Raw genomic sequence first — 14,601 nt, 5'->3', positions numbered from 1 at the left:
TGTAAGTGAGATCATTTCAGCGTTTTTCCTCTGTGCCTGACTTACTTCGTTCTGCATAATAATCTTCAGGCTCATCTGCACTGCTGTTAAAAACCAGTGTCTTGGGCTGGGGAAATGGCTTCGCAGTTAAGGCATTTGCTTGTGAAGCCTAAGGACCCGGTTCGATTCCCCAGGACCCCTGTAAACCAGATGTACAAGGGGGCGCATGTGTCTGGAGTTCGTTTGCAATGGCTGGAGGCCCTGGTGTGCCCATTCTCTCTACCTCTATCTTCCTCTTTCTCAAATAAATAAATAAATAAAACTTTTTTTAAAATGTCTCTCTTTTCTACACAGGTTGAGTTTGAGAGAGAGAGAGAAGAAGAGAGAGAGAGGAGGAGAGAGAGAGAGAAGGAGAGAAAGAAGAAGAGAGAACAACTTCTTTGTTCATCTATTCATGGACACAGATTGTGTCCACATCCTGGATGTTGGGAATAATACTGCAGTGAATAATGGGAATGCAGATAACTTCTGTGTAAGGCACTGATACTGATTTGGGAGGCATATATATGGGTGAATCACATAGGAATACTGTTTAGAGTTTTTCTGAGGACCTGCACACTGTTTTCCATAATGGCTGAGCTAACTAACATTTTCTCCAACAGTGGGCAAGACGTCTCTCTCCCTAAGCTCTCATTAACACTTGTTCTCACTCATCCTTTTGATAACAACCATGCCAACAGCAGTGAGACTTTCTTTACTTCCAATATTATACTTCTTTTTTTAAAAAAAAATTCTCTAAAAAAAGGTTTCCATTTATTTATTTGAGAAAGAGGGAGGGAGAGAGAGAGAATGAAAATGGGTGCTCCAGGGACTCCAACTGCTACAAACAAACTCCAGACACATGTGCCATCATGTGCATCTGCCTTAAGTGGATGCTAGGGAATCGAACCTGGGTCCTTTGGCTTTGCAGGCCAAGTGCCTTAACTGCTAAGTCATCTCTCTACCCCTTCAGAATTATACTTCTAATAACGCAAACTAAGCTAACATTTATATTTTATATTTGGGGAACATTAATGTGCTGTTAACTCAGTAAAGTCAACTCAATTCTTCAAAGTTTTGACACTCTCTTTCATGATCCATCAGTGGAGTTGTGCTTTTACTTAAAATATTTAAAACTTACATTTATCTGTAACAAACGAAGTTCAAGTTACTTTTCCCAATGATATACCCTACTGAGATGTTTTTGAATCAGATTATTATTATTATTATATTTTTGTTCTGCTGGGAATTGAATGCAGGGCTTTGTCCATATTAGGCGAGTATTCTACCAATGAGGTACAACCCTAGATAAACTTGCTATTTTTCAATATTTATGCCACTCACATTTGCATTAATCAGGACGTTTTTGGGGTAATCCGGGTGTAGTGGTACACTTGAGAGGCAGAGGTTGGAGGATCACCATGAGTTCAAGGCCAGCCTGAAACTATATAGTCCAGGTCATCCTGGGTTAGAGCGAGACCCTACCTCAAGAAACCAAAACAGACAAAGAAACAACAAACAATGTTTGGGGCTAAGGTTGTTCATCCAGCTATGAAACCACATCGTGAGGTCCTGGTTAAATGCAGAGATGCTGAGGTCTTGTCCACTGACACATGCCATTCATGGCGCATGTGAGACCAACACTCTCAATCCACCTTAATTTTGAGTTCATTCATCTGTTTGTTTGCTTTTTTTTCCCCCATTCACTCATACACTCCAGAGGGTCTCCTCCTAGATTTAAGACTCTCTCTCTGCAGCTCTGGCCTGTAGCCATGAAGAGCGCAAGGGCGTGCTTTGGTGACGATACCTGTGGGCCACTTTGTCACAGCTGTGGCTCAAGAGCTATGCTCAGGTCACTGCACAGAACCTGACTGGCCTGAATGACTCCTAGTGAACAAACTTCCCTTTAGCTCTCATCAGCAGAGTGCTTAGTGAGAGCTTAGCTGGAGCTGACAGAAATCTGTTCTCACTGCAGATGTCAAGGGAAATTCAGCTTACATATTTCTGACTCACAGGAAATTTAAGTACCTGCCAGGCTGTTATTACAGGAAAACTTGATAACCAAGACTCTCTCCCATCATAGCTACCCTTTGAAAGGGAAGAGACTAGACTGATGCACACATTCTACCAACAAATGAAAAATAGAATCATAATAGATTCTCTTTCTGGTTTTTTATTGTTGTTGTTGTTGTTGTTTGTTTCGAGGTAGGGTCTCACTCTAGCTCAGGCTAACCTGGAATTCACTATGTAGTCTCAAGGTGGCCTCGAATTCAATGCAATCCTCCTTCTGCCTCCTAAGTGTTGGGTTTTAAGGCACGAGACACCAATTCATGCATGTTAATCTTAGCCAGTACCTAGTTTGGCCCTCACCCCTCATGCTATGCCAAGACCCACCAGAGCATTTCTATATAGGTCTATGTTTGGGAGAAATTATGGTGAGAAAAAAAAAATCTCCCTCCAGCAATATATGTTTACTTTCAGAAGCATTAATATTTCAAAATAAATGAGAATATCCTGGAAAACAGACTACAGCTGCCTAGGCATCTTTTATCTGTGAGGTATTAAAACAGGCTATTTGCACGTTGTTAATCTCACTCCCACTTGGACGCTGCAGGAGAGCTGGGATCTTAGACGTAGTCAGCAAGCGTGTGACTAGGAGGTAAAGAAGAAGTGCAGAGCTGGTTGACTCTCTAGTTCTACTGGTACCTTGTTTAAATGTTTAAAAAATTATCTACTTGGGGGCTGGAAAGATGGCTTAGTGGTTAAGGCATTTGCCTGCAAAGCCAAAGGATCCCGGTTCAATCCTCCAGGACCCATATTAGCCAGATGCACAAGGAGGTACATGCATCTGGAGTTCATTTGCAGTGGCTGGAGGCCCTGGTGTTCCCATTCTTTCTCTCAAATAAATAAATAAATAAAATATATTTTAGAAAATTAATTTGGGGGCTGGAGAGTTAAGCACTTGCCTGTGAAGCCTCAAACCTAAGGACCCATGTTCAACTCACCAGGTCCCACGAATCCAGATGCACAATGTAGCGTATGTATCTGGAGTTCAATTGCAGTGGCTGAAGGTATGTCAATTCTCTCTCTCTCTCTCTCTCATTAAAAAAAAAAATTCTTTCTCTCTCTCCCTATCAGAAATAAAAGTAAATGAAAAAAATTTTTTTAATTAACAAAGAATCAGTTATCTAATCAAATAATTATTTAAAAAATATAACAAAAATAAATACTGTTTTAATAGGAGATGATATTTGTTCCATCCATCTACCTGTATTTTTTTTTAGGCCAGACTTCTTTTTTAGTCAGGGTCTTACTCTAGCCCACTGACCTAGAACTCACTCTGTAGTCCCAAGCTAGCCTCAAATTCACAGTGATCCATCTACCTCAGTCTCCTGAGTGCTGGGATTAAAAGCGTACACCAACACTCTTGATAGCCTTTATTTTATTTACTTATTTTTAAATGTTTGTTTGTTTATTTGTCAGGAGACAAAAAGAGAGAGAGAGACTGGGTCAGTGAATATAAATAGGAGACCCAGGCCTTTCTGCTGCAGCCACGGAACTCCAGACTCAGGTGCCACTTTGTGCACCTGGCTTTATGTGAGCACTGGGGAATGGAACCCAGGCTGGCAGGCTTTTCTTTTTTTTTTAATATTTTTTTCATTTTTATCTATTTATTTGAGAGTGACAGAGAGAGAGAGGGAGAGAGAGACACAGATAGAGAGAGAATGAGCGTGCCAGGGCTTCCAGCCCCTGCAAATGAACTCCAGATGCATGTGCCCCCTTGTGCATCTGGCTATCGTGGGACCTGGGGAACCGAGCCTCGAACCGGGGTCCTTAGGCTTCACAGGCAAGCGCTTAACCGCTAAGCCATCTCTCCAGCCCGTGGCAGGCTTTTCAAGCAAGTGCCTTTAACCATCAAGCCATCTCCTCAGCCCGTGTTTTGAAACAAGATATGCCACTGGGCTGGTCCTCACCACGCAGGCTAGGTTGGCTGGCCAGTGAGTCTCAGGAACCCATCCATCTCCACCTCTGAAACTCTGAGATTACAAGCATGTGCCACTAAACCTGACCTCCTCCACAGTTTTCTCTTCACTTAGGTTCTATGAATCAAACTTTGGTCTTGACACTTGTAAAGTGAGCACTTTATCAATTGAGCTATCTTCCTCAGCCCTCCCTGACTAACATTTTCTTTTTTTAAATTTTTTTTTAAACTGGGCATGGTGGCAAAGAGAATAAGAGAGAGAATTGGCATGTCAGGGCCTCCAGCCACTACAACTGGACTCCAGATGCATGTGCCCCTTGTGTGCATGCATCACCTAGCGTGTCTGGCTTATGTGGGATCTGGCGAGTTGAACATGGGTCCTTAGGCTTCATTGGCAAGTGCTGTAATGGCTAAGCCATCTCTCTAGGCCTTCACTAACATTTTCTAATGATGAAAGAACCTTGCTGTTTAGTGAGTGATGTACAGGCAAGGCATCTTCTCTGAGGTTAACTGACATGTCACAATCTGAATCTTGTATGTCAGTAAACTTGTAGATGCCCATTAACAGTAGAGAGAGAAAGTTACGGCCTCGTGGGACCACTGCTGAATTTGGTTATGGAAACTCAGAGTCCCAGGAACACAAGAATAAGGCTAACTGGGCTAACGAGATGACTCAGTAACTAATGGTGTTTGCTTGCAAAGCTTAACAGCCTAGGTTTGATTCCCAAGTACCCACATAAAGACAGATGCCCAAAGTGGCACATGCATCTCGAGTTTGTTTGTAGGCCCTAGTGCACCAAGCTCTCGCTCTCTCTCTCTCTCTCTCTGTCTTTTTCTGCCTCTCTCTCTCAAGTGAATAAATTAAAAATAATTTTAAAATTAATAAAAGGTCTACCAGGCATGGTAGCACATGCCTTTAAACCCAGCACTTGGGAGGTAGAGGTAGGAGGATTGCCATGAGTTCAAGGCCAACTGCGATTATGGAGTGAATTCCAGGTCAGCCTGAGCTAGAGTGAATCCCTACCTCAAAAATGACAACAACACACACACACACACACACACACACACACACACACACACACACACACACATGCACACAAGGTCTGGAAAGATTGCTCAGTGGTTAAGGTGCTTTCCTCCAATGACCAGTTCCAATCCCCAGTGCTTATGTAAAGCCAGGTACACAAAGTGGTATATTCATCTGGAGTTCATTTGTAGTGGGTAGTGGTCCTGGAGTGCTCACTCTTTCTCTCTCTCTCTCTCTCCTTGCAAATAAATAAAAAATTAAAAAATATATCTTTTATTAAAAAAGAATAAGGGAGGCTGGAGAAATGGCTTAGTGATTAAGGTGCTTGCCTATAAAGCCAAAAGACCCAGGTTCAATTCCCCAGGACCCACATAAGCCAGATGCACAAGGTGATGCACGCATCTGGAGTTCGTTCGCAGTGGCTGGAGGTCCTAGTGTGCCCATTCTCTCTCCCTCCCCTCTCTTCCTCTTTTTTTCTTTCTCTCATAAATAAATAAGGATAACTTACAATACTTACTAGAGGGTGCCAAGTTCAGAATAAAATTAAAGCAGAATTCAATTCAGATTCAGTTACTTTTTATAAAATTCATACTTCGTCCCCCATATTACTATGCAGTTTTCTTGCTTGGATCTTAAAAGAATCTGGTAAGATGGATTATACCAACTTCATTTAAAGATTAGAAAATCAAGTTCTGATAGCAAGCCTAGGCAACTTGCCTAGGATCACTTAGCTAAGGGCTCCAACCCAGGACACAGCCCATTCCCAGCCCTGTTTCTATGACTTGAGCTCTCAGCCTGACATCACACCATCATGAACCATAATCCAACTGGCTCATGACCTTTCTGGAGCACACTGGAGCCGATGACGCTCTTGGAATCAACTGGTGCTTATTATCCCTTGTGCCTTGGAAAATATTCTCCACCACTGTACTTGTACTTGTCCTTATCAAATCCCTACTTCCAGCGATCCACCCTAACCCCTTAGAATCCTCAAAAACAAGTTCAATGATTGACACATTCGGTATCATGACAACCAGCAAAAACTCCTGGCTGGTGACAGCTTGGAAACAATACTATCTCCTGAGCCCTCCTCAATAAATTCTGACTTAAATGAGAAGGCCTCCGTGCTTCTTTGTAGCTAAACAAACCTGCGTCTTGTTGCAAGCAATAGAATTTATTTATACCTGATAGCCTCTGAAAAGCGGTGTCACGTTGGCAACTGAAGCAGAAGGTGTCCTCTACTCTTCCAGAAGAAATGGCACACAACTGTCAGGAAGGAAAACCGTTAATACTCACATCTTCGTATAACTCTAGATGCTCATTTCCAGAACTATTTGTAATCCACGGGGCTCAGGGAGTGAAAAGTGTTGTTGTGTCTTTAGGAAGCCTCTCCATGGGAGGACACCTAAAGGATAACCCGAGGATCACCCGGGAACCAGAACCCGCAGGACCTGCTCCTATCCTACGGCTCCGTGACCGGTTTGCAATTATGCATGGCTCTTCTCATCCCGAAGACTCGAGTCACCCCCACTGGCTTGTCAGCCTTCATGTTTGTCTTCGCATTTTGGGTGAGTCATTGCCACACTTGTCACCAAGGCTTCCTGAGGTGAAACTCTCGAGTAGGTTTTTATGACATTGCAGAGGATCCTCTTGGGTGAGTGTATATGTAATTATGTTGTTTTCAGATGCATCCGAATGTCAATTCTAAGTCAAGATACTACCTCTGTTTTGCTTTTCATAAATTCCAGCATGTAGGAAGGCACTAACTTTAGGAAAACTGTTCACAAAATGTATGTATAATCTCCAAGTCAACCTTTATTCTTTACCTCATCATACACATCCCCTCACCGGCCCTTATTCCCATCCTTGACTTGACCCTGTGTAGCAAACAGCTTCAGGTTGGCTGGGATGAACTTCCAGACCAGGCACAGTTATGGAGGAAGGGCTATTTATTGAAGCTTACAGATCCAGGGGAAGTTCCATAAATGGCAGAAGAAGCTGGCCTGCCTTCACAGGACCAAGCAGAGAGAAAACGTACAAGCCATAAGTCAAAAGCCACACAGCACACTTCAGGAACTCCAGCTAGGCACACTTTGTATATCTTTAGATTGAAATCTGAAACCCACCACCATACCTAAAGATCCACCCAGTGACACTGCCTCCAGCCAGGTGGCTGCAGATGCAAACTACAAACAAATAAACAACTGAATATATTGAGGTCCATCAATTCAAACCACCACACCCTGGTATGTGATGTTGAATAATGCAATGCATTTCTCTAGGCCTTTCTTTCCTTACCTAAAATGGGGGTGCTGGTCTATCAAGGACATGCTTCCTGTGTCCATGGAAGACATCATTAATTGAATAGCAAGCGATTTCCTGAAAAGCCTAGAAATGGGGGCCATAGCATTCTTGACATGACATCATCCATACACATGTAGAGATGATACAACATTAAAATAACTTTCAGGGCACTTTTTCCTGCTACTGTCTCTCTTACTAGCTTAGACTGTTTTAGAAAATATTTGGGTTTTCACACTTCAAACTTGGAGAATGAAATGAGTACCCAGGATGTTTGGTACTAGTATAAATTCCCTCCAGTGGCCTGGCCTAGATCTGTGCCAACTATCCATGTAGGATATGTAAATGCTTGCAGACAGCTGATGGACTTATGACATTTTTATGTGATTGACCTGGAAATCTTACATCCCAATGTGAGCTGCACTGAATGGGCTGCCTTGCTCTTTTATTGAAAAGATGACAAATGATGTTTGGGAAATGTTTTCTTTACTCTGTTAACAAACCTCGTAGCATTCACCGAGTGCCTTGCTTTTTCTTGAGCACATTTAGATATTAAGTCAGTCAGTCATCAGGATGACCCTTTGACTGGGTACACTTGAGGCCCTCATTTTACAGATGATGAAACCAACACTCAGTGCTTGAGCAACTGCTGGGAAAGGGTGGGGTGAGTTGACACTGCGTATGCATCATTTCACACTTGGATGACTTCTTAACCACTACACTCTTCGCCTTCTCCATGTCATGGAAAGAGTAAGTCTTGACCTGTCTGGGGGCTGTTCTGGAAGAGAGATGTTGCCTTCTCCCAACAGCCAGCCATACCATAATGATGACATAGTAATGATGCAATTAAATAATCCACGCAAAGCCTTCAGCGAGCAGCGTAGATTCTTAACATCAGCATCTCCCCTGTCTTTCCCTGTGAGGAAGACCACACATATATGGCTCCAGGAGAAACTCAAGGAGACATTGTCTACATATGCAGATATTTTTGTGCTATATCTGAAATGGCTTTTTATTAAAAGCAGCAGTAGAAAAGTCAAGTAAGCAAAGGCAGCTAATGATCTGGAAGAATGAGAAAATGAAGAGAAGCCACCTATTGTCTAGGGAAATGCAGTGATGTATTGCGTGTGCTTATTTGCCTAATGCTCTACAACCCACTGGCTCATTGCACTTGCGCAGGGATGGAACCCCACGCTCCCCACCCAGTCTTCTGACCTCCTTGTCATGGAGACATGGACCCTTCATTTTATTTGACCTGGAGCTTATCAAGGGTGTTCTCCTCACTTCAAAACTCCATTCATCCCTCTCTTGAAGCAGCTCTGGAGTTCCAAGTGCCCAAAGGGTCTCCTGACAAGGACGAGGAATGCTTCCATGAATCCATTATGACCATACCTTTCACTCCCACAGGTCATGAAGAGCTTTACCATTCATGAGGGAGATGCGCCACCCATTGACTTGGATTCCTTTGTCTGTGGTTCTACTGACATCTTAATAATGTCTGTTTCTGCCTGGAAGAATCAAGGGATTTACAGTGGAAGTGAGATATTTGAATGAGGGAAGAAATCTGAGTTTTAAAGGCATGAGAACTTATATTGGTCTGAGGAGACTGGGGAGGTATGTGTAAAGAGGGAAACGCAGGGCTGGAGGGATGGCTTAGCGGTTAAGGCGTTTGCCTACAAAACCAAAGGACCCAGGTTCAATTCCTCAGGACCCATGTTAGCCAGATGCACAAGGGGGCGCACATGTCTGGAGTCCCTTTGCAGTGGCTGGAGGCCTTGGTGTGCCCATTCATTCTCTCTGTCTCTCCCTCTTTCTCTGTCAAATAAACAAATAAATAAAAATAAAAAATGAAATACTTTAAAAAAAAAAAGAGGGAAACGCAGTGAGGCTACCAAAGGGAGAAAGCTTTATTTTTATGCACAACGATGTATGCTACGCCTCTTTCTTTGTTGCGGGTGGGGAGAGAGAATGGGAACTGGTTTATGTAAAGGAAAGCAGTGTGTGTGTGTTGGGGGGGGCGGTGTTCCCTGGCCCACAGAACAGGAAATTCCAGGCACACACCTGGGCTTGAGGCTCACAAGGTACCCTAGGATGCCATTACTGTTGTACCTTCTCCTCTGGCCATACCTCTGGTCTTGTCTTAGACAAATCCTTTTGGAGGCAGAATTGAGGATGGATTGGAGGCTAGGCTAAACAAAGTGGTATTACCGCTGGTGCTCAGGAGGGAAACACTGACAGAAGGTGGTTGCATGGGAAGGGGGTACTCAGCGGGGGCTAAAGATGGGGTAACAAGTGTATGGGGTAGGAGAAATTTAAGATGACTGTTAAGCTCCTACGTTGGGAGCATGGGTCAAAAGTGGGCCTTCTAGGCTGGAAAGATGGCTTAGTGGTTAAGGCACCTGCCTGCAAAGCCTAAAGGACATAGGTTCAATTCCCCAGGACCCACATAAGCCAATTGTACAAGGCGGTCCATGCATTTGCAGTTTGTTTGCAGTAGGTGAAGGCCCTGGCACACCCATTGTCTCTCTCCATCTTCTTCACTCTTTTTCTCTCTCTAAAATAAATAAATATTTTTTTAAGTGGGCCTTTCATCAAGACAGTATATAAGAAGTCTGGTATGGAAAGATACGTACACTTGAATTTGAGTTATCTTGGGACACCCAGTCAGAGATTTCTAGCGGGCTATTGGGCACATTCAAGGCGAGCTCAGATACCACTCTGCTAATACTACAGATGTGGAATTCATCAGCATACGGGGACTGCCGAGCAGTTGAGGTAGTGAAAAAACAACTTGCAAAGAAAACCAAAAGAAGGACTGTAAACAATGCATTCAAAAACTGGTTTGAGGGCTGGAGAGATGGCTTAGCGGTTAAAGCGCTTGCCTGTGAAGCCTAAGGACCCCGGTTCGAGGCTCGGTTCCCCAGGTCCCACGTTAGCCAGATGCACAAGGGGGTGCACGCGTCTGGAGTTCGTTTGCAGAGGCTGGAAGCCCTGGCGCACCCATTCTCTCTCTCTCTCCCTCTATCTGTCTTTCTCTCTGTGTCTGTCACTCTCAAATAAATAAATAAAAAATTAAAAAAAAAAAGTTTAAAAAAAAAAAAAAAAAAAACTGGTTTGATAGTCACCATGAACACAAGGGAGGAGAAGGAACAGAGCAAATACCCAGGAGAAATCAAAGGTCCCAAAGTTCATTATCAGACCAAGTTAAATGATAGAATTCCCAGCTGCAGAGATCAGATATTAAAAGGAGAATCCTAAGTACTGATTGACTCAAGTAAGCCAGCGCGCTGACTTATCACCTGCACGATGCCCCGGCAACACACGTGAGAACAAGAGAAACATGGACCCATCTTGAGTACCAAGGACATACTTTGGAGATCTCATGTTTTCATTTGAATTGACTCTGACATTATAACTTAATTTGAAACATGAGCTGCATTTATTCAAAGAGGGTTATGCTCTCTAAAAACAGAAAGGTGGTTCATATACCAAAGTGTGTAATCAAGAAGATCAGAGGATTAAACAAAAATCAATCATGTATGTCTGTGCTCATCAAAATGCCTCCTCGTTCTCGCCATTTAAGCTCTAATAATATTGCAACTTTATCCTTTCCTAGTCTTTCTTGCCACTGGAGTGACTTCCAGCTTTTCCTGCTCAGTGGCTTGAACGGAAGGGGTTTTCCTCAATAGCATCTGTGAGCTAATGGCCTGGCCCAGGACTGTTGAAAGCACCTCTCCAGCTTCTCTCTCTCTCTCATCTCCCTTACTGCCATCCTAATGGCACCTCTCTGAAAGATGGTCACTTCACACTGCTCGTCCACCCTTCAGCTCCAGGACTCCCGGCGTTTCATCTTAATCTCTCCTGTAATGCAATCTGACTGTAGAGATTGTCTGCAGCTCTTCCCAGACTCCGTGGGAAGAAGACTCCCGGTGACATGGGAGAGGGAGGAGGGGAGTTTGCAATCCTTATATGATGTCACAGATACTGGCTCCGGTGGCAGAGTTTGCATCACGAATGTTTGAGAGGGACTGCAGACTCACCCTTCGTCATGTACAAACTTTCCTTCCTCCTTGAATTCCCAAGTGTTCAGATATTCCCAGTAGACATGTCTAGATGAAATCAAAATGATTTGTTGCAGGTGTTAAGTCAGTGGAATTGAAAGAGAATTCGCTGTCCTCTTCCTTTTCCTTTTGACTTTACAGTTCGGGCTTGGGAAATCTCCCAGCTCTCCTTACCATTCCTTGGGTCTTTCCCTAGTGTTGGAACACAAACAGTGCTATTGAAAGACAACCAGAAATCATTTTTCCCAGCTATCTGCTGCTTTCCCTCATGGCTTTGCTGCCATGAGCCATCAAAGGACAGTTGTTCTGTCTGGGGTGTGTGTGTGTGTGTGTGTGTGTGTGTGTGTGTGTGTGTGTGTGTGTCTAGACCCCCAGCAATTACCCTTTCCACAGCCTCTGCCCCCGAGCAGTTTGCCTTCTTGGGTTACGGAAGGCCTCCCAACAGATATGACTTTGTTCCTTTTTGCCATCTTCTCTCAATGCCATCTCATTAAAGCGGATTGCCAGGAAAACCACCCTGACAATCTTCCCACCACCTCTCACCAGCTCTGAATTGGCCTGGCAGAGAAACAAGACATGTGTCAGTTTCTGGAGTCACCCACAGTTTGAAGAACTTGTCCTGAGCGGGGACCACCAATCTTTGTATCATCACTCTTCCAATCATGGGACTGCCATAATTCATTCTTGTCTTTTAGTCTCAAGTTTTAATTATTTTTATTTATCTGCACTCGTGTGTGTTTGTGTAGAAGGGGGGGGGGTGGCGGGGGCATACCAGGACCTCATGCTGCTGTAAGTGAACCCCAGATTCTTCTGCCCCTTTTTACATCTGGCTTTACATGGGCGCTGGGGAGTCAAACCCAGACAAGCAGGCATTGCAAATAAGTGTCTTTCGCTGCTGAGCCCTCTCCCCAGCCCTTAGGTATAATTTAAAACTTTCTATTAACTAGTTTTATTTATTTATTTGCAAGCAGAGAGACACAGAGAGAATGACTACACCAGGGCCTTCAGCCACTGCATACGAACTCCAGACGTATGTGGCATCTTTGTGCATCCGGCTTTGGTGGGTACTGGGGAATCAAACCTGGGTCCTTTGGCTTTGCACACAAGTACCTTAACCACTAAGCAATCTCGTCAGGCCTAATTTAAAACTTTTAAGTTCAGATAGAAGTACAAAGAGAAATGATCATGACCCAAACATGAGTAGTAACAGAAATTCTAAGTGTTCGCTCTCTTGAGGAAACCTTTGGGAACGAAAACTTCTCAAGAAATTCATGTGAAAAAAAGGTAAAATATTCTGCATATGGATGGGAAGTGGTCAGCAAAAGGCTTGTTAATGTAAAAAGAAAAAGTTCCTTGGAATTCTAAGCATTGATAGACATGATAGGGCTGGAGGGATGGCTTAGCGGTTAAGGCATTTGTCTACAAAGCCAAAGGATCCAGGTTCAATTCCCCAGGACCCACATTAACCAGATATACAAGGGGATGCATGCGTCTGGAGTTTGTTTGCAGTGGCTGGAGGCCCTGGTGCACACATTCTCTCTTTCCCTCTTTCACTGCCAAATAAATAAATATAAATAAAATATTTAAAAAGGCAAGATATTTTCCCACTTCTCATTATGTAGGCCCTTCCCCAGCCTCTGATGTATCCTCAGATCCATGGCAGAGCAGAAATAAACAACGAAGGAAGAACTGGGGTTTCTCAATTTGAAATGAGGTCCCCGGTGGGCCTGGGCCATCCATGGGCAGGGATCTCTAAAGGGTCACAACTCTCCCTGGTCTCTGGTGAACACAGGGTGTCCATTTTGAACTCCTGAAGTCTACCTCAGACCATCTCACCACACTTAAGCCTCCTTATTAAGAAAATTCCTTGGAATAAAAGTCAAAACTTGATTTATGTGGCAGTTGAAGAATATTTGTGAATGAGTGGAAATAAATGGAAAGTTGCTTTTGGGCGATTAATCTGACAGAATTATGTATGGTGACTTAGAAGAAAAAATTGAAAGCTCATTTAAAAGACTATTTGAGGGGCTGGAGAGATGGCTTAGTGATTAAGGCACTTGCCTGCAAAGCCAAAGGACCTCAATTCGGTTCCCCAGGACCCACGTAAGCCAGATGCACAAGGGGGCACACACATCTGGAGTTCATTTGCAGTGGCTGGAGGTCCTGGTGTGCCCCTTCTCTCTTTCTCTGTCAAATACATAAAAATAAAATATTAAAAAAAGAAAAAAAAGAAAATTCCTCTTCAAGCACAGAAAGGAATGAAAAATAGAAAAAAATATGCTAAAAACAAAACTATTTAGGAAGAGTAAAAGTGTGAGGGACAGTGGCCTTGTATAAACACAAACTACTGCATTCATTCATTATTCATTAATTATTATTCTTGCCGGGTGTAGTGGAGCATGCCTTTAATCTCAGCACTAGGAAGGCAGATGTAGGAGGATTGCTGTGAGTTCAAGGCCACCCTGAGACTACATAGTAAATTCTAGGACAGCCTGAGCTAGAGTGTATCCCCACTTTGAAAAACAAGACAAAAAAAAATTATTATTATTTTTTTACTGAGATTTTCAGGGAGGCTATAAGGTGAAGTGGCTAAGAGTGTAATTGTGGGTTTAAAACTCTTGGTTTCAACTCTTACATCTATCACTATGTTATGTAATGGCCTGGGATGGCAAAGCCAAAATAAATAAATAAATAAATAAAAGAAGAAAAAAATTCTTACCTTCCCTAGGTCTCTGTTGGCTCACCTGTAAAGTGGGGTTGGGATTTATGGCACTAATCCACATCAAGTGGAAAAGACAGTGCTTGGCACTTAGTAAGCACTCACTAAACACGGGGTTTATCACTATTTATTTATTTATATTATTTATTTTTTGAGGCAGGGTCTCGCTCTAGCCCAGGCTGACCTGGAATTCACTAGGTATTCTCAGGGTGGCCTTGAACTCACAGCGATCCTCCTACTTCTGCCTCCCGAGTGCTGGGATTAAAGGGGTGTGCCACACCCAGCTGGGTTTATCACTCTTATCTGTTAGAAAGAGTGCTGAGACACATCTGCCTTAAAGAAACCTTGTAATGCGCACCTGTGATGTATGTAAACAACGTACATAAACGTAAGTGGCTGAAGTAAAATGTAAAAGGGCTAAAAACCCTGGGAAGGGAACTGGGATTGCGCAAGTGAGTGCTTTGTAAACATGCGTGTTAAATGTTGGGTGTAT

The sequence above is a fragment of the Jaculus jaculus genome, chromosome 11 (assembly GCF_020740685.1).
Source record: "Jaculus jaculus isolate mJacJac1 chromosome 11, mJacJac1.mat.Y.cur, whole genome shotgun sequence".
In the NCBI taxonomy this organism is placed as follows: domain Eukaryota; kingdom Metazoa; phylum Chordata; class Mammalia; order Rodentia; family Dipodidae; genus Jaculus; species Jaculus jaculus.
Note: the sequence above shows the minus strand (reverse complement) of the source record.